At 37.1% G+C, this 21,428-nt stretch overlaps 1 pseudogene; it reads left to right on the top strand.

Moving 5' to 3' along the window:
• Nucleotides 1-2,203: 2,203 nt before the first annotated feature.
• Nucleotides 2,204-2,320, top strand: LOC125257327 (annotated as a pseudogene).
• Nucleotides 2,321-21,428: the final 19,108 nt, after the last annotated feature.

Raw genomic sequence — 21,428 nt, 5'->3', positions numbered from 1 at the left:
GTATACAATACTCACATAATCCGACGCATGCATGCCGCATGCATGACGAACACTTTGTAAAGATCCATTTGAGGGTTATATTAGCTGTGTAAACTTTGTTTATGCACTGTTCAAGGCAAGCGCGAGCTCCGTGGGCGTGGAGCACGAGAATTAAAGGGCCAGTAGCTCTGAATCGGCTCATTTATAATGATGCCCCAAAATAGGCAGTTAAAAAAATAAATTAAAAAAAATCTATTGGGTATTTTGAGCTGAAACCTCACAGACACATTCAGGGGACACCTTAGACTTATATTACATCTTTTTAAAAAAAGTTCTAGGGCACCTTTAACACCTTTTATATTTAATACATGAATGAGTAAAAAAAATAAAATAAATTGGAATTGGACAATCAAATGACCACATGGTTCAAGCAGTTCAATTTATCAGTATTTCATTATGTTTACACTTATATCAAGATAAATAGTTTTTTGATTTATGTAAAAAAAAAAAAAATAAATAAATAAATAAATAAATAAATAAATAAATTAAATTAAATACTTTTTTTGACACAATACAGATTGTAAATAATCTGGTGTTATGCAATTGTAACCCCTCCTGTTTAAACCGCCCACTCTAAGAGGGACTCGAACCCAGGTCCGCTGGCATGGGAGGTGGGCACTCTAACAAGGAGGCTAAGAGCGGCTCTTGAGATCAGGGGAGTGAGGTTTACACACACAGTTCTTACCGGTCTACGTCTGTTATATACGTAATATACAATAATATTTATTTATAAATATTTCTGTATTACTATTGGTAATTAGTCATAGTACTTTGCATACAGTAGCTATATAATCTCCAATCAAATATTTTATATTTGAGGTAACCATTGAATTAACACATTGAAAAATGTATATTTTTATGTTGACCGTAAATCTGAATATTGCATGGGGAGGAAAAATATTCTTGAAAGTTCAACCATAGCCTTTTCAAATAAAATAAGAATAAAACAAAATAATTTTGTGGCACAAATTTTACAGTTTCCTGAAAATGTTCCTTTTATATATAATAAATCAACCATTCCCAACGCTAAATTTCATATTGGGCAAAAGTTCACACGTTAAGTACCTTTCATTCACACTGACCTGACATCCTAACAAATACAGCTATAAAATAAATCATAGTGTTTCAGTATATCACCAAGTTTCTATTCAGTTATTTCTCCGCCCATAATCCTATCCTCTATCCTCTCCACAGCAGCATAACTCCACCCATAATTTAGGCTTTTATGCAAACATGACCCCGTTTTACTCAGCTGTGAAGGCAACGTATACATGCCCTGTTTAAACAAGCCTTACAAAAGGTGATGAAAGGGTCATATATCATAGAGAGGGTGGCATTCATCTCTCTGCAAATAGCCCGCCCCCTCCTCCTCTCTCAATTACAACCCAGCAGAACATAAATTAATATGTAAAATTGTTGGACCGTGGTGGCAGAGTTGCAGCAGCTAAGGCCACAGCTATCAATCTCCAGCGGGTGGAGCGGCCCCCACTGACAGATTTTCCACCCGCGGAGATGGCTCTGTGATTGAGAGGCACAGAGTCAGATGAACTGTGGGTAACCTGGCTCATCTACAGTATACCTGAGAATAAGGGAGCAGAAAGACATGCAGGATGCAGAACGGATTAAAGACAGTGAGGAGAAAGAGTGCAGCTTTTAGATAGTAAAGGCAGACTGAGTATCAATGTAGACTGAAGCATCAGTAAGTATCAATGAAGACTGAAGTCATTTGTTTGCCATGTAGTTACATACACTCACCTAAAGGATTATTAGGAACACCATACTAATACTGTGTTTGACCCCCTTTCGCCTTCAGAACTGCCTTAATTCTACGTGGCATTGATTCAACAAGGTGCTGAAAGCATTCTTTAGAAATGTTGGCCCATATTGATAGGATAGCATCTTGCATTTGATGGAGATTTGTGGGATGCACATCCAGGGCACGAAGCTCCCATTCCACCACATCCCAAAGATGCTCTATTGGGTTGAGATCTGGTGACTGTGGGGGCCATTTTAGTACAGTGAACTCATTGTCATGTTCAAGAAACCAATTTGAAATGATTCAAGCTTTGTGACATGGTGCATTATCCTGCTGGAAGTAGCCATCAGAGGATGGGAACATGGTGGTCATAAAGGGACGGACATGGTCAGAAACAATGCTCAGGTAGTCAGCAGCCATATCACCCTGTAGCCCAAGACCGGTTGCCCACTGAAGCTAAGCAGGGCTGAGCCTGGTTAGTACCTGGATGGGAGACCTCCTGGGAAAACCAGGTAGCTGCTGGAAGAGGTGTTGGTAAGGCCAGCAGGGGGTGCTCACCCTGTGGTCTGTGTGGGTCCTAACGCCCCAGTATAGTGACGGGGACACTGTACTGTAACAAGCACCGTCCTTCGGATGAGACGTTAAACCGAGGTCCTGACTCTCTGTGGTCATTAAAAATCCCATGGCACTTCTCGTAAAGAGTAGGGGTGTAACCCCGGTGTCCTGGCAAAATTCCCTCCATAGGCCCTTAACAATCACGGCCTCCTAATAATCCCCATCCATTGAATTGGCTCTTTCACTCTCTCTCCTCTCCACCTACAGCTGGTGTGTGGTGAGCGCACTGGCGCCGTTGTACTGTGGCTGCCGTTGCATCATCCAAGTGGATGCTGCACACTGGTGGTGGATGAGGAGAGACCCCTGATATGATTGTAAAGCGCTTTGGGTGTACAGTAGTACATATGAAAGCGCTATATAAATGCCTCATTCATTCATTCATTCATTCAGGTAGGCCGTGGCATTTAAACGATGCCCAATTGGCACTAAAGGGCCTAAAGTGTGCCAAGAAAACATCGCCCACACAATTACACCACCACCACCAGCCTGCACAATGGTAACAAGGCATGATGGATCCATGTTCTCATTCTGTTTACGCCAAATTCTGACTCTACCATCTGAATGTCTCAATAGAAATCGAGACTCATCAGACCAGGCAACATTTTTCCAGTCTTCAACTGTCCAATTTTGGTGAGCTCATGCAAATTGTAGCCTCTTTTTCCTATTTGTAGTGGAGATGAGTGGTACCCGGTGGGCTCTTCTGCTGTTGTAGCCCATCCGCCTCAAGGTTGTGCGTGTTGTGGCTTCACAAATGCTTTGCTGCATACCTCGGTTGTAACGAGTGGTTATTTCAGTCAAAGTTGCTCTTCTATCAGCTTGAATCAGTCGGCCCATTCTCCTCTGACCTCTAGCAACAAGAAGGCATTTTCGCCCACAGGACTGCCGCATACTGGATGTTTTTCCCTTTTCACACCATTCTTTGTAAACCCTAGAAATGGTTGTGTGTGAAAATCCCAGTAACTGAGCAGATTGTGAAATACTCAGACCGGCCCGTCTGGCACCAACAACCATGCCACGCTCAAAATTGCTTAAATCACCTTTCTTTCCCATTCATTCAGTTTGGAGACATTCAGTTTGGAGTTCAGGAGATTGTCTTGACCAGGACCACACCCCTAAATGCATTGAAGCAACTGCCATGTGATTGGTTGATTAGATAATTGCATTAATGAGAAATTGAACAGGTGTTCCTAATAATCCTTTAGGTGAGTGTATATGTACAGCTAATGTAATTTTTCATTTTTTTTTTGTTGAACAGAGCAAACATTTGACTGATTCTTGAAACATCGGACAAAACCTGCCATTAGTTTTGAAAACATCAACATTTCAATAATTTTATCCCTCTAAAACTCATCTTTGATAATCAAAATGACATATTTATACATTTTTTCCTAGAAAAATGTAACACATATGTAACTCTACGATTGCTTCATTTAGTATATGCGGAAATATGAATATGCAAATTAGTCCTCGCCTCCACTCAATCGCACCAGCTCAGACTATCTGATCGATCCACTCGGTCAACTGTAGTAAACGCTTCACAACATATTGCAAATGTTGGTTTAAAGGGATAGTTCACCCAAAAATGAAAATTATTCAATGATTTACTCACCCTCACGTATGCAAATATTCTTATTTAAAACTTTATAAAGTAAAATAACGAGCTTCCGGCGTGACAGCCATACACATTCGACATACATCCAAAAAGCGTTAATACACATTATTGCGTAGTACGTAATGGTGTAGTGTAGAACGTCATGGCATTGTGTACTACATTGCGGAAGTTAACGCTTTATGGACATATGTCGAATGTGTATGGCTGTCGCGCCGGAAGCTCGTTATTTTACTTCATAAAGTTTTAAATAATGACATTTGTCTTACACAAACCCATGGATTCACTTCAGAAGGCCTTTATTAACCTCCTGGAGTTGTATGGATTAATTTTTTTATGGATGGGTGCATTTTTTGTCTTCAGAATTTGGGCTGCCATTCACAACCATTGTGTTTGCCTGAAAGAAGATAGTCATATACACCTAGGATGGCTTGAGGGTGAGTAAATCATGGAGGAATTTTCATTTTTTGGGGTGAACTATCCCTTTAATCCAGCCATATGTTTGAACCAGAAACTGATTCAGAAGAAGAGGAAGAGTGAATTATAGGCTCATCTACAAGTTGTTTTACTTTCTACAACGTCGGACACATAACGGTAATTGATACGATTAGCCTTTGGCTTGACTAGGTTATCAAACAGTTGTCAGTTTGTTACACAAACCATGTTGCTGTTCACATCTCAGAGTCAGACAGTTGTCTTTTAAAAATTAGCATTCTTAAAAATGCTTTGAACATCATAAAAAGTCAGAAGGCCTATATAATTCATCATAACGTCGTAATATACAACATATATATAATTCACCCTCCTATATGTTCCCGATTTTTCCCGTCCCTAAAGGTGTTTTTGTGCTCACTGTGTTAAAATGGCCACAGAGCACGAATGAAAGGAAAAGTCCTGGTTGATTACTTGGTTGTGACGGTAGGGAAAATACTCGGCAATGGAGTTGACTGAAGAATTTGCACACCACATAGACATATAAACAACATTAAAAACTTGATTTTCACCACAGGGGGTCTTTAATCAGAGATGTTCACTATAATATTCTCAATCCTGTGTGTGTATATATATGAAATGGAAACATAAGTGTGTATCTCTTCTGTAGCTTGTTTTGCCCTATGTCTAAGTGATTTGTTATTTTTTGTTCTAAAATGAGAGGGGAAATTAGGCAATTTGTGACCCAAGCACATTTATGACCCAAGGTAACTATTTTCCCAAATTTTTATGCCAAAAAGTGTCTGGTGCGATCATCTGAAAAGAGACATAGAAATCGTTTAGTTATTCGCATGCACAACTGAAACAGGTTTTTACACTGAGAAAATGAGAGAGAATTATTTACACGGCCTTGGTGATGTGTCTTGTTTGTTTGTGTTGTCTAGCTTTTACTAATTAGGGTCGATTGGAGCCAGAAAATGAGGAAAGCAAGGACCTTTTGTGTTCTGAATGCTGGTTTCATATAGAGGCATCATCCTTTTTTATTTCTGTGAATTAATTAATTCCCATTTAACTTTTATTTTTTTATATATATAATTCAGTACTCAAACGAACAAAAACATATACCTCTCTTTTTCGTATGTAAGTGGCTATGTAAATGATAATTACTAAATTAAATGACAACTTCCACCGTTTATCTTCTGTAGTTGAAATTTAACAATTTATTTGAGGAACATAAGAGTTTACCATTTTTTAGACCAGGATTATGCATATTCGTCTTTCATCATAATTTAGTTTTTTTAAGTCATGTAAACTGAATTACTGTAAATTCATTTAAATATAATAGCCATTTAATTCACCCAAAAATAAAAATTCTGCCATTATATACTCATCCTCATTGCATTGCAATACAATATATTTGACCCCCACAATAAAAACTGCTTTGATCATAAAACTAAGACATATTATTGGGAGATAGAGTGACAACTGATATTTATATGCATTTTATGCAAGCAGTCTGCTATATTTTAAGAAAATATTGATTTAGATTAAAGGATATTAGAATTTCATCTTATTTTTTGGTCGTATAAACATCAGCAACTGCACCAAATTGCATATTTTTGCTCACTTTGAACCTCTGAATTGTGTATTTTTCCTCCTTGAGAATGAGATCATGAAAAAAAAAACACATATGAAAACTTTTTATTTAATTATTTGTTGTATTTTGTATAAAAAAAAGTTCAATAAACTGTTCTATATCAAAAAATAGAATGACTTTTTCATTTCATGTTCAACATGTTCAACCATTGGTGCCATATTAAAATAACAATTTGAATGAATTATCGGGTGAATAATGACGTACGGCTACGGGAGACTTGTAATAAAGCACAAAAGTGTTACATTATGTTCTCTCTTTTTTTTGTCTAAATACTGTTTGCCCTTGCCTGAGGATGATGTGAAACCAGTTCATCAAGTGAATTATGTTTCCGCTGTTGCATCTTCAGTTAGAAAGACAATGCCAAGGCCAAGCTTTCAGTCCCTTAAACCAAGACCTAGAGCAGCAGAAAAAGGCTCCAATAATCATTTTTTCAAAGAGCCACACAAAAAGCCAGAAGGGCATGCACTCGCCGAGGCCTCTGGGTTGTGTTGAGGAAGAAAAGGACCATTTGCTCAACTCTACCACACGTGTCCACACACTCACATACAAACACAACACATCACTCAACCCGCGCAGTCTCTGCACTAACCCTGATGGTCCATTAAAGGACGGAAGCCATCAGGCCAGGTCATTAAGTCAGTGGACGTGTGGGTGCCGGCCCGGCTGAGTTGCGTTAGTGGTGGAGGGAGGGACCTGTGTGTTTGGCATCTGTTCCTTTATGTTCTGTGAACAGACCGACCTTGTGTTTGTATGCCTGTGTGCTGACCTTGAGCTAGGCTGAAACAGCAGACACTGCTGCTTCTGAACGACCCTGAAAACCAGTGTGTGCGTAAGTGCGTGTGTATATGTGAGAAAGAGAGAGAGAGAGTACTAAGAGAAACATCAGCGCAGCTTTCATGCTCCTAGCTTTCAGAGAAACATTTTCAGTGTCTCAGGGTTGTGGTAAACTTCCAACAATCAGACAAAGATTAAACTGTTTCACATCTTTATCACACTGCAACATTTAAAACACTACACTATACAGTAGTGGTTCTTAACTGGTGTGTCAAGATCTGAACCTGGGTAATCGTCTGTTCTGATGGGGTCATGAATGACAGGATCAAACAATGTAATCATTAGGATAGCAGGTCATCATTTTGTGAATTGTTATGCCTGTGCAGGTCATATTATTAAAGTTAATGTTGACACTATTTTCTTTTGTCCTTCCAATTAATTTTTTCAGAAATATGTTAAATATTTAGATGTGTGTGGTTAAAAATGCATAAAGTAAAAAATGTTTTATGGTGTGTGATACAACTGTCCTGATCATAATGAAGAGAAAAACTCATTAATGAAATTCTTAAAAATATATAAATAACTGCTTCACTAGTAATATTTGAAAAAACGTTTACGTGTAAAAGAAAAACTTATTTTGAATACATATTCATGGCTTATAAAAACATAATCTGAAAAATATATTCTTTAATATATATACACAGTATATACTGTATACCAGACTAACGCTCCTTTTGCACAGCCACCGCACCTTGCAAATCGGTCAGCCAAGCCAAACACACACACACACACATACACACACACACACACACACACACACACACATATATATATATATATATATATATATATATATATATATATATATATATATATATATATATATATATATAAAACAGTTCTTCTGGTTCTCAAATCTGATTGGCTGAGAGCCGTAGCACTCCTATCTTTTCACTGTTTGTATCACTCCGCTTGAAGCGACTGTCGTGGCGGCCAAGCAAATCCGCCGTATTTTTCACAAATACTACACTTGTTGTACCATGAAATGTAGTTTTAAGAGTTTTTTAGGTGAGAATGTCGTTGTTTAGACCTGAACTATGTGACTCATATTTAATCATAGTGTCTATTTTACAATTTGTTTATACGTTTTCGGAGAGGCGAGCTCCAGGCTGTCAGCGGCCGTTCAGTGCTCGTGTACCCGCAGAGAACAGCTTCATCTCGGCCAGAGCTTCGGGGATTTGCTGCTGGCTCTTAAATACATGATTAAACATGAGATATAAATCATTTTGGGTACATAAAATGGGCACTCGAATTGGGCTATGTTAATCACAGCTGTGCTAATATACAGCCATATTGCACGGCTACTCGTGTGATATTGCTCATACAGTATACTGTGTTTGTCTTGGCTGACCCATCTGCGAGGTGCGGTGGCTGTGCAAAAAGGAACTGGTATAGTCTGGTATACAGTATGTACTGTATATATATATATATATATATATATATATATATATATATATATATATATATATATATAAAAGAATATATCTTTCAGATTATGTTTTTATAAACCATGAATCATTAAAACATTTTCTTTAAAATTTTATTAAATATTTTCACAATCTTATGAAACCAACATGAATATAAACTAGATTTTTCATGCCTTTTAAAAGAAACTAGATTCCTTTTCTTTATTGTGGACACTCTTATACGTCATTGACCCAGCCTACATATATGACTTTTTTTTTGTAATGTTACTGTACTTCTTCTGCACACCAGGTTGTTCATGTTGTTCTCAATCACTTCCCTGAATAGCCTATCCCTATGATTGTCTTATCTCTCCTCTACTCGCATTACTCACGTCGTGTTCGGAAGCACGGTGACTGACAGCGCTGACCTCTTATCGGTGTCGGCAAAGGAGGGGGCGACCGAGGTGCTACTGGTCTTTTTCACGGTCACTGCCCTCCAGACTAACGCTCTTTTTGCACAGCCACCGCACCTCGCAGATCGGTCAGCCAAGACAAACACAGTGAAGGGCTGCAGTTTATTTATTTGCTGAGGGTAATGACAGGAAGAGGGTAATGACGGAAGGAGGCCAACAATCTACTGTATGTTTTTTTTTTTTTTTTTTTTTTTTAAATGAGATTGTATGAAGTTGTATCTCTATCCATCAAGAGGCATGAAAAAGAATCTGTATAAATCAGTACATCATTTTTATTTAACAGTTGTATAAACAAGTGACTTACGAGTCAGACAAAATCTTTCCATAAAGAATGCGTTATTGCGTTTTATTACACGATTCTGTGGAATACTTGATTCTGATTGGTCAATCGCGCCATCCAGCGGTATGTTATTTCCAGATAACAACCGCTGAAACCAGATAACACAGGCTCACCCGGGTTACTGAAGTCATCAGCACTATAGAGGGTATGTACGTGACGTCACCGTCGACCGTTACGACTGAGGTCATGGCCACTGAGTGGCAAAAGACTGAAGGGGCTCGCACACCAGACGCGAAGCTCAGCGCCTCGCCACGTCTTTAAAATTCGAACGCATTGTTTTCTATGAGTGTACGCACATTCGGCGCCTGTTCGCAGCACCCAGCTACGACTCAGAAAAAAATATAAAACAATGCGTTGGAATTTGTCGCAGCGCTTAGCTTCGCGTCCGGTGTGCGAGCCCCTTGAGCGGCAGCATTGGTTTTCAGCGTGAATGTCGCGAAAAACACACAAAATACATCCAAAACGGGAAAGAGCTTTGTGATTGACTGTACAAATAGCTTTGATACAAAACCTGAGGTATATATTTAAAAACTGCAGAAAGCAACAGGGAAAAAAGCAAATGGATCACTGCAATTCACAGAAACAGCTCGACTCCAGGCAGAGAAACATGGCTTTGCAGTTATCATTTTGTGTCAAATTGTTGGATTTTGAGGTAAAATCATACCGTATATATTTTATTGTTATATATTAGTTTGACAACTCATCAATTAGGCTAAATATTTTCCATCTTCTGCATAATTGGGTGTTTTTCAATAAACAACACTGACAAAAACTATACTATAAAACTATATGTTTTAAGGCTGGACAATATGACAATATAAGTGATTACGCGGATTTAAACCTACCTATACTGTAGTTATATAAAATATTCACAGGCAGATTTGCTTTGTGCGTCTCCCCGCCGTCGAAATCAGGCACATATAAATGTCAGGAAACACGACTCCAGGCTGCATGTCAATATCCATGGATTAGGTTTATTTGACAAGTTGTAAGGAACACATTCAATTCCAACCTTTAGTGTAATCGTTAGTTTTACTCGCGTTTTCGCAGTTTCCCCAGTTAAATCCAGTCACGCAGCAGGTTCTTTTGCCACTCAGTCCAACTGAGGGAGCGCGCTTTCGGCGGGAAAGTGACGTCGATGCCTTTATAGGCCTACGCTTGCTAGGAAAGTTTTTTCTTCGTCGAAGTTTTGTGTTTGGTGAGCTAATAAAATATTAAAACTAAGTCAAATCAATATTTTGTGTAGTTATTTAATTAGGTCATCCAGTATCGTGCACTCGCATTCTCGTTTCATACAAATGCAGCTGCTGCCATTTTGCGCCTATTGTTTTGTACATGTTTGTACACTGTTGGATTATAAAATAACAAACAGGTAAGATTTTAAAACGGTTTCATCTCAGATCAATATCTCTTATCCCCATAATTATTTATGTGGCGAAATGATGTTTAATAAGTGGTGTGTATCCCTTAAATGTCTGTCCGCTAATAAAGCTAATAAAATATTTCGACTCAGATTAATATTTCGTGCCTAATTATTTACTTATGTGGCAAGCAGCTGAAGGATATAAGCGGGATAATGTACGTCCAGCCAATTGTTATCTTAGAATAAATCCCTTCAGGCTGATACAAGACCCTCCTGATCACCCTGTCGGGGTTTATTAACCGTTGTTGTGCCGAATTTTGACAAATTATTACCCCCCTCATTGAAGTCACTACCTGATTGCTTAATCTTAATCCCGACCCGCCCCACCCCCCAATCCTAACCCCTCCCCCACACCTACTCCTAAACCTACTAATACTAGGGGGGTAATAATCTGTCAGGGGGTCGAAATTCAGCACAACACTGGCTGTATGTACATTAGTCCATCCCTTACTTAAAACTCGAGACGTGGCGCTGCATATACAAGGCGCATTGACTTTGAAGTTTTTTTTTGGTAAATCTTAATTATGACATAAAACGTTGAAATTATGACATATTAAGTCATAATTATGAGATTTAAAAAAAAAATCAAAATTATGAGATTAGGACGTAGTATATTTTTTATAATTTTATATATATATATATATTTTTTTCATAATCATGATTTACAATTACAAAAGCATGATTTTCTTTTTATGTGGCAGAAATGTGGTTTTATTAAGTTTTGAGTGGAGTGGAGCTATAGCTACAGCAATTTCTCTGCTCTAAATATCCTATAATCTCTCCAGGGTTTCTAACCCACTCTGGGTTTTCATTTTCAACTCCTTGTTCACTGGTTAGAGAAAACAGTTTCAAACAATCTGTAACACAGGTGATACAAACAGTAAAAAATTAATTGAATGAAATATGAATAAAAGAAATATGAATTGTGTACATAAAAAGATGCTTACAGGCCTACATTATGTGGCTTATGGAGCAGCAGTGTTTCAGAATCAGGAAGTGACATTTTAATATCTTGTAAAACTATGGCCTTGAAATGGCCATGGCATATATGCTACAGCATATCTGACCACCTTAATTTATACTCTGTCTAAACTGACAAGGGAGTTCATTATTCCTTCATAGCAAACACACAGAATAATTTATACAGCCTGCCACTGTCACATGTTCACTGCTGTAAATACCCTGGATTATGTCAAAGCACCAATAAAATGATGGTACACAACAGATTCAGCTATGTTATAATTTGTTTAACAACAAGTTAGCCAAAATGTACAAACTGTGCAGTTTTCCTGTGTGAAAGTATTACTATAAAAATGAAGACTGACATATTAAAGGGTGTGTCACTCTAGGCAATATGCTGTAGTTAGTTGTTTACAAGTGTTATAAGGGGTAAAAATCTTACATAGTGCAGGATGAGTCATCACTATTTTTGGTTTGTTTCCTGGAAGAGAAAATTTGATGGATATACTAAAATCTTTTAGGGCCTCAGAGCTGACACTTTTTCCCCTTTTTTCTAAAAATAATTTGATGTAATAATTTATCTAGTTATCTCTAAAGGTGTTGGATGAATTTTGGCCCACATTTCTTTACAAATTGCTTCAGTTCATTGATATTTGAGGACAGTCATTCATGCCACATATCAGTGGATTTGAGGTTTGGACTTTGACATGGACAATTTTAAAAGTTAATGTGCTTGTGCACTTTCGGTCATTGTCCTGTTGCATCTCACAATTGCTACTTCAGCTGTAGGTGACCTCACTTTTCTCTGTATGAATATGAGATCATGGTCCAATTGATGACTACAAGGTGACTGGATTCTCTGGCAGCAAAACAAGGCCAAATAATCACTCCTCCGCAAATGTGCTTGTTGGTTGACATGAGGTAATAGTGATAGAGTATTTAGTTTTGCCAAACATGCCGTTTTGCACAATGACCAAACATCCCCAAAGTCTTGATTATCCAAAGGCTAGAAATCTAAACATTTTACATTTTTTCTTCTCACATTTCAGAAATTACATTACAGAGTGCTGAAGTGATGATGTAGGACAACCGGATGTTAGCATTGCCCTACATGGTTCCCTTGTCAAAAACCTAATAGTGTTTTTCCATTTGGCTTTTGGATTATTGTATATAACAAGCTCTGTGACCAAAAGAAGTTTATGACTCTTATACATTTTGTTCATCATGTCTCACAAATGAACACAACTTTCATGAATTTTGAAGCCTAATTCCCAAAGTATACTTCACTTTTTATGTGTACGCGAGGGTCTAAGTACAGTGTGTTAGACATGAATTTTGTCATCAGAAGAGTATGTGCACCGGATTTTCTTTGTATGCACAGGACGCATATGCCCATTTAATTTTTTTTTGCAGTAATTAGTTTATCCACAAGGTGGCAACCATGCCCTGGGGGGTGTCAATTCACAAGGTAGTTAAAGAAAACCTGCATAAACAGAAGAGACCGGAACGCATGCAAGCTACAGCGACAATAGAGGCCTATATAGATGACAGATTGTGCAAAGAGGTTAGAATACAAATATATTTACATGGGTTATAATCTGTGGTGACAGATTGCTCAAAACTGTGTATTTGTCGAACACCTGGGTTTGCATATACGAGTCAAATGAAGTATACTTTGCTAGGCTGTGCGTTCGACTGTCGCACGTGTAAAAAAAACAAAGTATACCCAGGGTCTAAATATAATCACTAAGTAAAAAGCTAATCGTAGGCTATAAATGAACTAGACCAGGGGTGCCCAAGGGTGACCAGACGTCCCCGTTTTCTGGGGACAGTCCTGGTTTTTGGTGTTCTGTCCCTGACTGGGGCAGTCCCGGGAAATGTCCCCCTTTTAAAGCTCCTTCAAAACAACCCACAAATACATTACAAAAAACCCGACCAGCATACAGCAGTCTGTTGGTTATCAGAGCAATTGTGTAGTGATCAGGTTCACCAACGGGGGGGCTCTGCAGCTACACTTGGTCGCGCGCGCGCCGCTACTTCATGAAGAACGTAATCTGGAATGCGCCATTATTGTCAAATATCAAAATAAACATCGTTACCGGTTTAAAGGTAGTAACATACTAACTATTCATGTTAAATTAAAGTAATACTATTTGTATGTTTTATAACAGGGCCTCAACAGGGTGCGAGATTGTTTTGCACACGTTTTAAACGTCCACAAAAGTTTCGCATATCACGTGGTGAAGGTACACTCTCAGATATGAATATAAATAAAATAAAATAAATAATACACGTGTAACTTACTTTGTGCTTAGAATGAGTCTAAAATGCAAAATAATAGTTAAAAATAGTTAAAAGTTAAAACAGATGTAATTAAAATATTAAATCCAAAATGTTAAAAAATATTTGTTAAATGCCGTTTTATTTGTCTTATCATCTTATACGTTTTATTTTTGTACTGTAAAGTCATTTTGTAAAGTCATTCTTGCGTTATAACACACATATTGTTTTGAACTGCTTTTACAATGCCTTTATTAATCATGTAATAGTTTTTTGGTTAATGGTAAGTATTAAAACCAGAGCAAAAATCCTAATAATCAAACTAAATCATAATATCATAATTATTAATGTAATAATATAAGGAACCCACAACAATTTAAAACAAAAACATTAAAAAATGTATTGTCCCTGTTTCTTAATAAATAGATAACAAATTAGATTTTGGTGATATTTTGACCACTCAAATAGGAAATGTCCCCGGTTTCGATTTCAGAAATCTGGTCACCTTAGCCCAATAGGTCGATCGCGATCTACTAGTCGATCGCAAAGACAATGCTGGTAGATCGCACACAATTATAATAAAAGCTTTTGTTAAATTTTAATAAAAAGAAATATAACGATGCCCTTTCTTATCCTTTTAGTTTCTGTCTGACTTGCATTTGACTAATACATTTTCACAGGCAAGATTTTTGTTTATTCAGTTGCCATGACAACTAGCCAGAGAACAGCGCGCGAAGTCGGCTTCCTCCAAATATGCACGAGACAAACAGCCGTCTGTGAAGTGAGCGTGCATGTATTGAGCAGATGATTTTCATTAACACATCCACGATCTCTTTCATGTCCTGCATTTTTGCACATAGAGCTTGTTAATACAGTGATAATTAAGGAAGTCGGGAAAAAGCATCCCCTTCCTTGTAGCTAAATCTGTTTGATCGGCCGACCATCGCATGTGCTCCGTCAGTGTTGATTGACACCAGTTTAGACATTGGCAGCTGTTTTTCGATAAAGATTATGTAAAACTGTCTGTTTCTATTCAGTGTAAGTAATCAGAATAAGGTAAATGCCCTGGTTAATGTAATCTGTTGTGCTGTAAGTATTTTGAGTTTAGTGTTAAAATGTAAAATTGTTAAAATATCAACAATGAACATTTATTTTTATTTTCCTGAATTCCATGTAGAGATCCATGCAGTAGTAGCAACAAGCATTTGAAAGTAGTAGATCTCATTTAGTTGATCATTTTAAAAGTTGATCATCAGGCAAAAAAGTGTGGGCACCCCTGCACTAGACCATTGTTGCATGACTTCAATGTCACAACCAAAGCTGTTTCAGGCTTCATTTAAAAAAAAACAAACATTTTCCCTGAAAATTTACATTAGAATAGTTTGCAAGATTTTCATTATAAACATAACGCTGTGAAAGCAGACCAGTGAATAGATAATTTTACCTGTTCGGCTGATGGCCTTTAAAGGTGCCCAAGAATGCTTTTTCACAAGATGTAATATAAGTCTAAGGTGTCTCCTGAATGTGTCTGTGAAGTTTCAGCTCAAAATACCCCATAGATTTTTTTAAATTAATTTTTTTAACTGCCTATTTTGGGGCATCATTAACTATACACTGATTTTGGCAGCGCCGCCCCTTTAAATCGCGTGCTCCCTGCCACACGAGCTCTCGACTATATTACAGTGCATTTACAAAGTTCACACAGCTAATATAACCCTCAAATGGATCTTTACAAGATGTTCGTCATGCATGCTGTATGCATGCTTCGAATTATGTAGTAAATAGTAAACTATTTATTTTGATGTTTACGTTTGATTCTGTATGAGTTTGAGGCTATATGCTCTGTGGCTAACGGCTAATGCTACACTGTTGGAGAGATTTATAAAGAATGGAGTTGTGTTTATGAATTATACAGACTGCACATGTTTAAAAATGAAAATAGCGACGGCTCTTGTCTCCGTGAATACAGTAAGAAACAATGGTAACTAACCACATTTAACAGTACATTAGCAACATGCTAATGAAACATTTAGAAAGACAATTTACAAATATCACTAAAAATATCATGCTATCTTGGATCATGTCAGTTATTAATGCTCCATCTGCCATTTTTCGCTGTTGTTCTTGCAGGCTTACCTTGTCTGTGCACAGATCCAGACGTTAATACTGCCTTTCCTTGTCTAATGCCTTGAACATGGGCTGGCATATATGCAAATATTGGGGTCATACATATTAATGATCCTGACTGTTACGTAACAGTCGGTGTTATGTTGAGATCTGCGTGTTTTCCGGAAGTCTTTTAAACAAATGAGATTTATATAAGAAGGAGGAAGCAATGGGGTTTGAAACTCAATGTATGTCTTTTCCATGTACTGAACTCTTGTTATTTAACTATGACAATATAAATTCAATATTTAATTCTAGGGCACCTTTAATGTCCCTGACAAGCTTTATAGCCACTTATTAACAACTTTTTCAAAACAAGTAAAAGTGTGACGTTCACAAAACCAGATAGAATAGAAGCTGCATCCAAAATTACATACTTCCCTAAACCCATTGGAAAATCTTGAGGGAACCAGGGCCGAATAAGTCTTCCGGGTTTTGACGTCATCCCTGCACCACTCTATAGTTTCTTTTGGGGCCTAGAGACTTGTGTTTCGCCCTAATTTATCAGCTGTGCATTTGATACAAGCTGATATTTTTATTTATTTATTGTTACCGGGAAACAATACGTACTTTTGTATGTCCATAGATATTTAAATTAAAATTTTCTGCTAATGATTTCTGTGTAAAAATGTTTGTACATAGATTTTACGTATACAAATACAGCACATGCATATGTACGATTAGTGAATGAACCCATTCACTCTCTAGCCCTCACATATGTAAAGCAGTTGTTTTTAATAAAAAAAACCTTTCTTTGTTTGAGGGCTTTTGTTGCACACACACCCTCGTTTGTAAGCATGCACAGCAGTGTGTCAAATGAATTTCCTCTCCCATACCTCGTAGAGCCTCAGACAGAATGACAGAAGCCCTTGAGAAAAGGAGTATTCAATTTGTAACTCTCTTCGACACAAGGCCATATCACTTTATGGGTAAAGTCATAGAGGCAGGCAGGAAGAAATTCGAGGTAGTTACTATAGTAACAGACAGAACTTCTCATAACACAACAAAGCAACAAGAACAATTTGCCCAGAAAGTTCTTTTCTTTCTTTTTTTTTCTTTTATATATATATTTTTTGGCCTTTCGTGCCTTTATTTGATAGGACAGCAAATCAGACAGGAATTCAATACTCGATTCAAACTCGAATTCAAACTCAGTTGTGTTATACACAGTAAAATCCCCAGAGTTAAATCAACTCTGCTCAGAGTACATATGGTCCCTCTCTAAATAGTGTTAAAGTAACACTGAAGCAGAGTTAAAGTTAATGAGATAATTAAGCAATTAATAAGGCTGTGACTGAAGTCACTTGTAGTTCTTGTGTTTCTCTTTTCTTCAGTGATTTTGCTTGTTAACAGCAGGTGTTCATCACTAATGCTCAATCATCACTTAATTAATTGTTTAATTATCTCATATCTCTCAACTTTAACTCTGCTTCAGTGTTATTTTAACACTATTTAGAGAGGGACCATATGTACTCTGAGCAGAGTTGATTTAACTCTGGAGATTTTGCTGTGTATCAGAGACTTTAGATATACAAACACAGTGCACTCATATTACTATGAATGGTTGAAAGTGTGACGCGCAATATGGCGGAATAAGTTCCGCCTTCTAAATAAAAGAGCCAATCTCCAATTGGTAAAGTCACTGCATCACTGCAGCTGCCTTAAGAAGCTCCGGTCAGGCTGTGTCCAAAATCGTGTACTCTCTTGAGTAGGTACTTATTTTGAATAAGTGTTTACTTAAAAAGATACGTTCTATATTGTATGAATGTGTGTAGTATTAATGTAGTCTGGACATACTATATTCTCCATGTTGTCAATTTATCATGTAACCTACCAGCGTCAGTTACGTCGATTCACTGCCATTCACAAATCCGCTCCCGTTGCCTATTCTTTATGAGTACTGTGAATTCGGATATACTTCTTTTGTCACATACTGTTTTTCGCCTACTATATAATAGAGAAGTATGCGATTTCGAATGCAGCCTCATTGTTTTTGCGCATTGGCTGGTTTAGCCCGAAAAATGCAGTTTTTTTAATCATGATTTGAGCATTTAGAAACAAAATTTATGAGACAGTTGTTGTCAGATTTCATTGGTGATTTCAAATATGAAATTTAAAGGGTTAGTTCAGCCAAAAATGAAATTTCTGTATTCAAAATGTATTTTCGTTGCTTCATAAAATTAAGGTTGAACCACTGCAGTCACGTCGACTGTTTTAATGATGTCTTTAGGATCTTTCTGGACCTTGAAAGTGTTGATTATATTGCTGTCTATGGAGTCATATACCTCTCGGCTTTCTTCAAAAATATCTTAATTTGTGTTCCGAAGATGAACGGGTTTGGAACGACATGAAGGTGAGTAATTAATGACAGAATTTTCATTTTTGGGTGAACTAACCCTTTAATCATAAGCTTGGTGATCAGCTGTGGAAAATTTGATAATTCCCCATTCAAAGAGATATTGTACTTGCATGAATGAAATAGCTACCTGTGGCCTGAGAGGCGTTTCAAAGGTGACCGCTAAGTGAAATGACTTAAAGCGACTTTGGCTATATAGGGTGAATTCAGGTTGATTGGGACACTTTTTCCAATTCATCTCAATGGCAAAAAGTGTCCCAATCACCATGAATTCAACCTATGTCAGAGCACTGCCAAGAAGGCTATTGACTCCACGCCCAAAAAGTTTTCTGTTTTGGTCTTACTTGGTCTTACTTCTTTCCTTTTCATTGTCTATGAAAGGACACAAGGCTACACTGTTTATGTTGTATCATTTATTATTTTAACAGTGAAAATTGTACAAAGCAACACTACTATAGTATTGAAAAAAGACTACAGTTTTGGAAACAGAGGAAAAAACGATAGAAGGAGGATAAAGAAAGCAGAATAAAGGACTTTTTCATACTCTTCAAGGCTGCTGTTGAGAAGTTGAGCCAAATTCTTATTCTCATTGGGTCATGACAACCTGGTGGGCTGTTTCTGTGTTCCGTTTATGCATGTCAGTAAAGGGAGGGTGATTTACACTGAGACTGGATTTAGTTACCAAAGACGTTTATGTAAACATTAGTACTCTCTGTACAGACTGCATGCAAAAATCACTGACCATGAAAACATCTTTAAAATTTGAAAAATAATATTAAAAAATATTTAGGTAAAAATGCACAAATACTTCCCACACATTAAAATAAAAATATATAAAAAAATAAATATTACATAATTCTAAAATTAACAAACATGTAGTTGAATTTACATTAGAGACTAACTCAAAAACGTAATTCAATTACGATGCAAAAGATGAGTTTTTATGTTTGTTGATGCACTCAATAAAGCTGAAATGGTGGTGATGAAGTTCTGAAACAGTGAAAATAAGAATTCCTGAATGCTTCTTTTTTGTCTTTTCTCCTTTTTCGGTAATGATGGGTCTAATAAAAGTTCCTGTTAACCAGGTGACAGTAATTAAAAAACTGATAAACAACATTATGAACTTGTTGGTTTTGAAAATCGCAAATGTTTATCAATATCTTAATCCATGGATATCAGTCCATGAAATTAGTCTAAAGTCTAAAAAGCAGAAACAAGCACAAGCGCAGATGTGGTCACACAGACACACACACACCACAAATCATCCAGCATGACCATGACCTTGCAATGAAGGGAGCCATGATTGGAAATGCAGTAACTCTGGCTTTTGATAAAATCGAAAATTCAAACACAAGCAGGACACTTCTTCAAATGGTCAGTCTTCAGTTTGAAGTGTACTGCATATGCAGTTAATGATAGGGGAAATGAAAAATTATGTCATTTACATATGCTTTGATAATTGTGAGTTTATATCTCAAAATTTTGATGTTTTTCTCACAATTATATAGTTTATATCTTGCACAATTGCGAGTTTATATCCGATAATTCTGAGTTTATTCATCGCAATTCTGAGAAAAAGTCAGAATTGTGAGATATAAACTTGCAATTGTGAGAAAAAAGTCTTAATTGAGAGATAAAAACAAAGTTGCAAATACCTTTTTATTTTTTATTCTGTGGCAGAAACAAACTTCTATAGTTTGACCTCTTGAAAAAAAAACACTACACAAACACTTTGCAGTCTGTCATTTTATCACTTCCACATTTACTAAAGAATGTAATAAATGCTCTATGCCTTACCAAATTATTATTGTTAATTTAGCAATTAAAGTTTAACTTCACCGATTTCCAACCCACTTTGTATTGTATGTCGGTAGTATATGTAAATGAACAATGTTTTCTTGTTTTCTGTATTGCCTGGACCAAGAAATTCACATTTATTTGTCAGCAAAAGTCCGCTAGATGATGCAAAACGTGGAAATTTGACAATTCCAGGGCTTTCATGAAATACTTCCGCACTTTTATATACTTGCCCGCGGACAGTCGGATCGACAGAGGGTTATTAATAGAACAGTTATTGTAAGAGTACGTTTATCACTGAAAATTTTATTGTACTTTTAAACAGCATTATCACTAAATACATTAACACTATGGCATCAGCTTTCTTACCTGTACGTGACAGTGTTTTTCTTCGGGGCAGAACTGACGCAAAGTTTATTTTAGTTTTTCCCCTCCATTTGGCCTAAAACACTGTGCTCGTGGCCATCCAGTTTGAAACTCTGACTACAAACATGGAGGTTTTTCAGATTTTCCATCTCGGCATTCTCTCTATATACTTTGCCGCCTTTAGCCGTTGCCTACAACGCGCTGGATCCTTCAACGGAAACCAAAAGTAACTCACTCCCATTTGCTCTTTGAACTCTTGGACCCGGGAACAATACAAGTCAACACCATTATGACTAAAAGTTTGCTAAGAAGTATTTCCTGCTAAAGTAAGGCGGTATTTGACTCTGGTAAGTGTATCCATAGCATACTGGTGTGAGTTGCCTTGGATGGCAACATGCCCAGTAAATTATGGGTGTTACCTGGCAAAAGGGAAGACAACATCCTTTTTTCTCTTGTCAGGTATCACTGATTTAATAAATGTTTTTGCCTCTCTACTGTATAGGCAGTCAAGTTTTATTGAAAGCCCATTTTGCCAGTGGTGAAGTACCTAGCCTTACATTAGTAGGTTGGTTTGATCAATGCTTGCTAAAAAGTTGAAGGCTAGTCACTTTAGGGGTTAATGGTCTTAAAGTCATGTTTACATTGACACTAAACTCAGAGAGAACAAGCTTTGCACAGCAACCGAAGGATCAACATTCAGCTGGCAGTTCAGTTTAAATGTCCTCAGTTCATGAATGATGAAAATCTCTGCCCAAGTGAACAAGATGAGGTACTAAAATGTTATGTGTATATAAACCATATGAATAGAATGAAATTCTGGCTGTAAAAGATCATTTCAATAATTATATTCTGCACGTAAAGACGAATTTCAAAAATCAATGCAATTCCATCGCATTGTAAGCTCTCGCGCTCTCGCAGT

This window comes from Megalobrama amblycephala, linkage group LG21 (assembly GCF_018812025.1).
Source record: "Megalobrama amblycephala isolate DHTTF-2021 linkage group LG21, ASM1881202v1, whole genome shotgun sequence".
Classification (NCBI taxonomy): domain Eukaryota; kingdom Metazoa; phylum Chordata; class Actinopteri; order Cypriniformes; family Xenocyprididae; genus Megalobrama; species Megalobrama amblycephala.
This window is presented reverse-complemented; position numbering and strand designations above follow the sequence as displayed.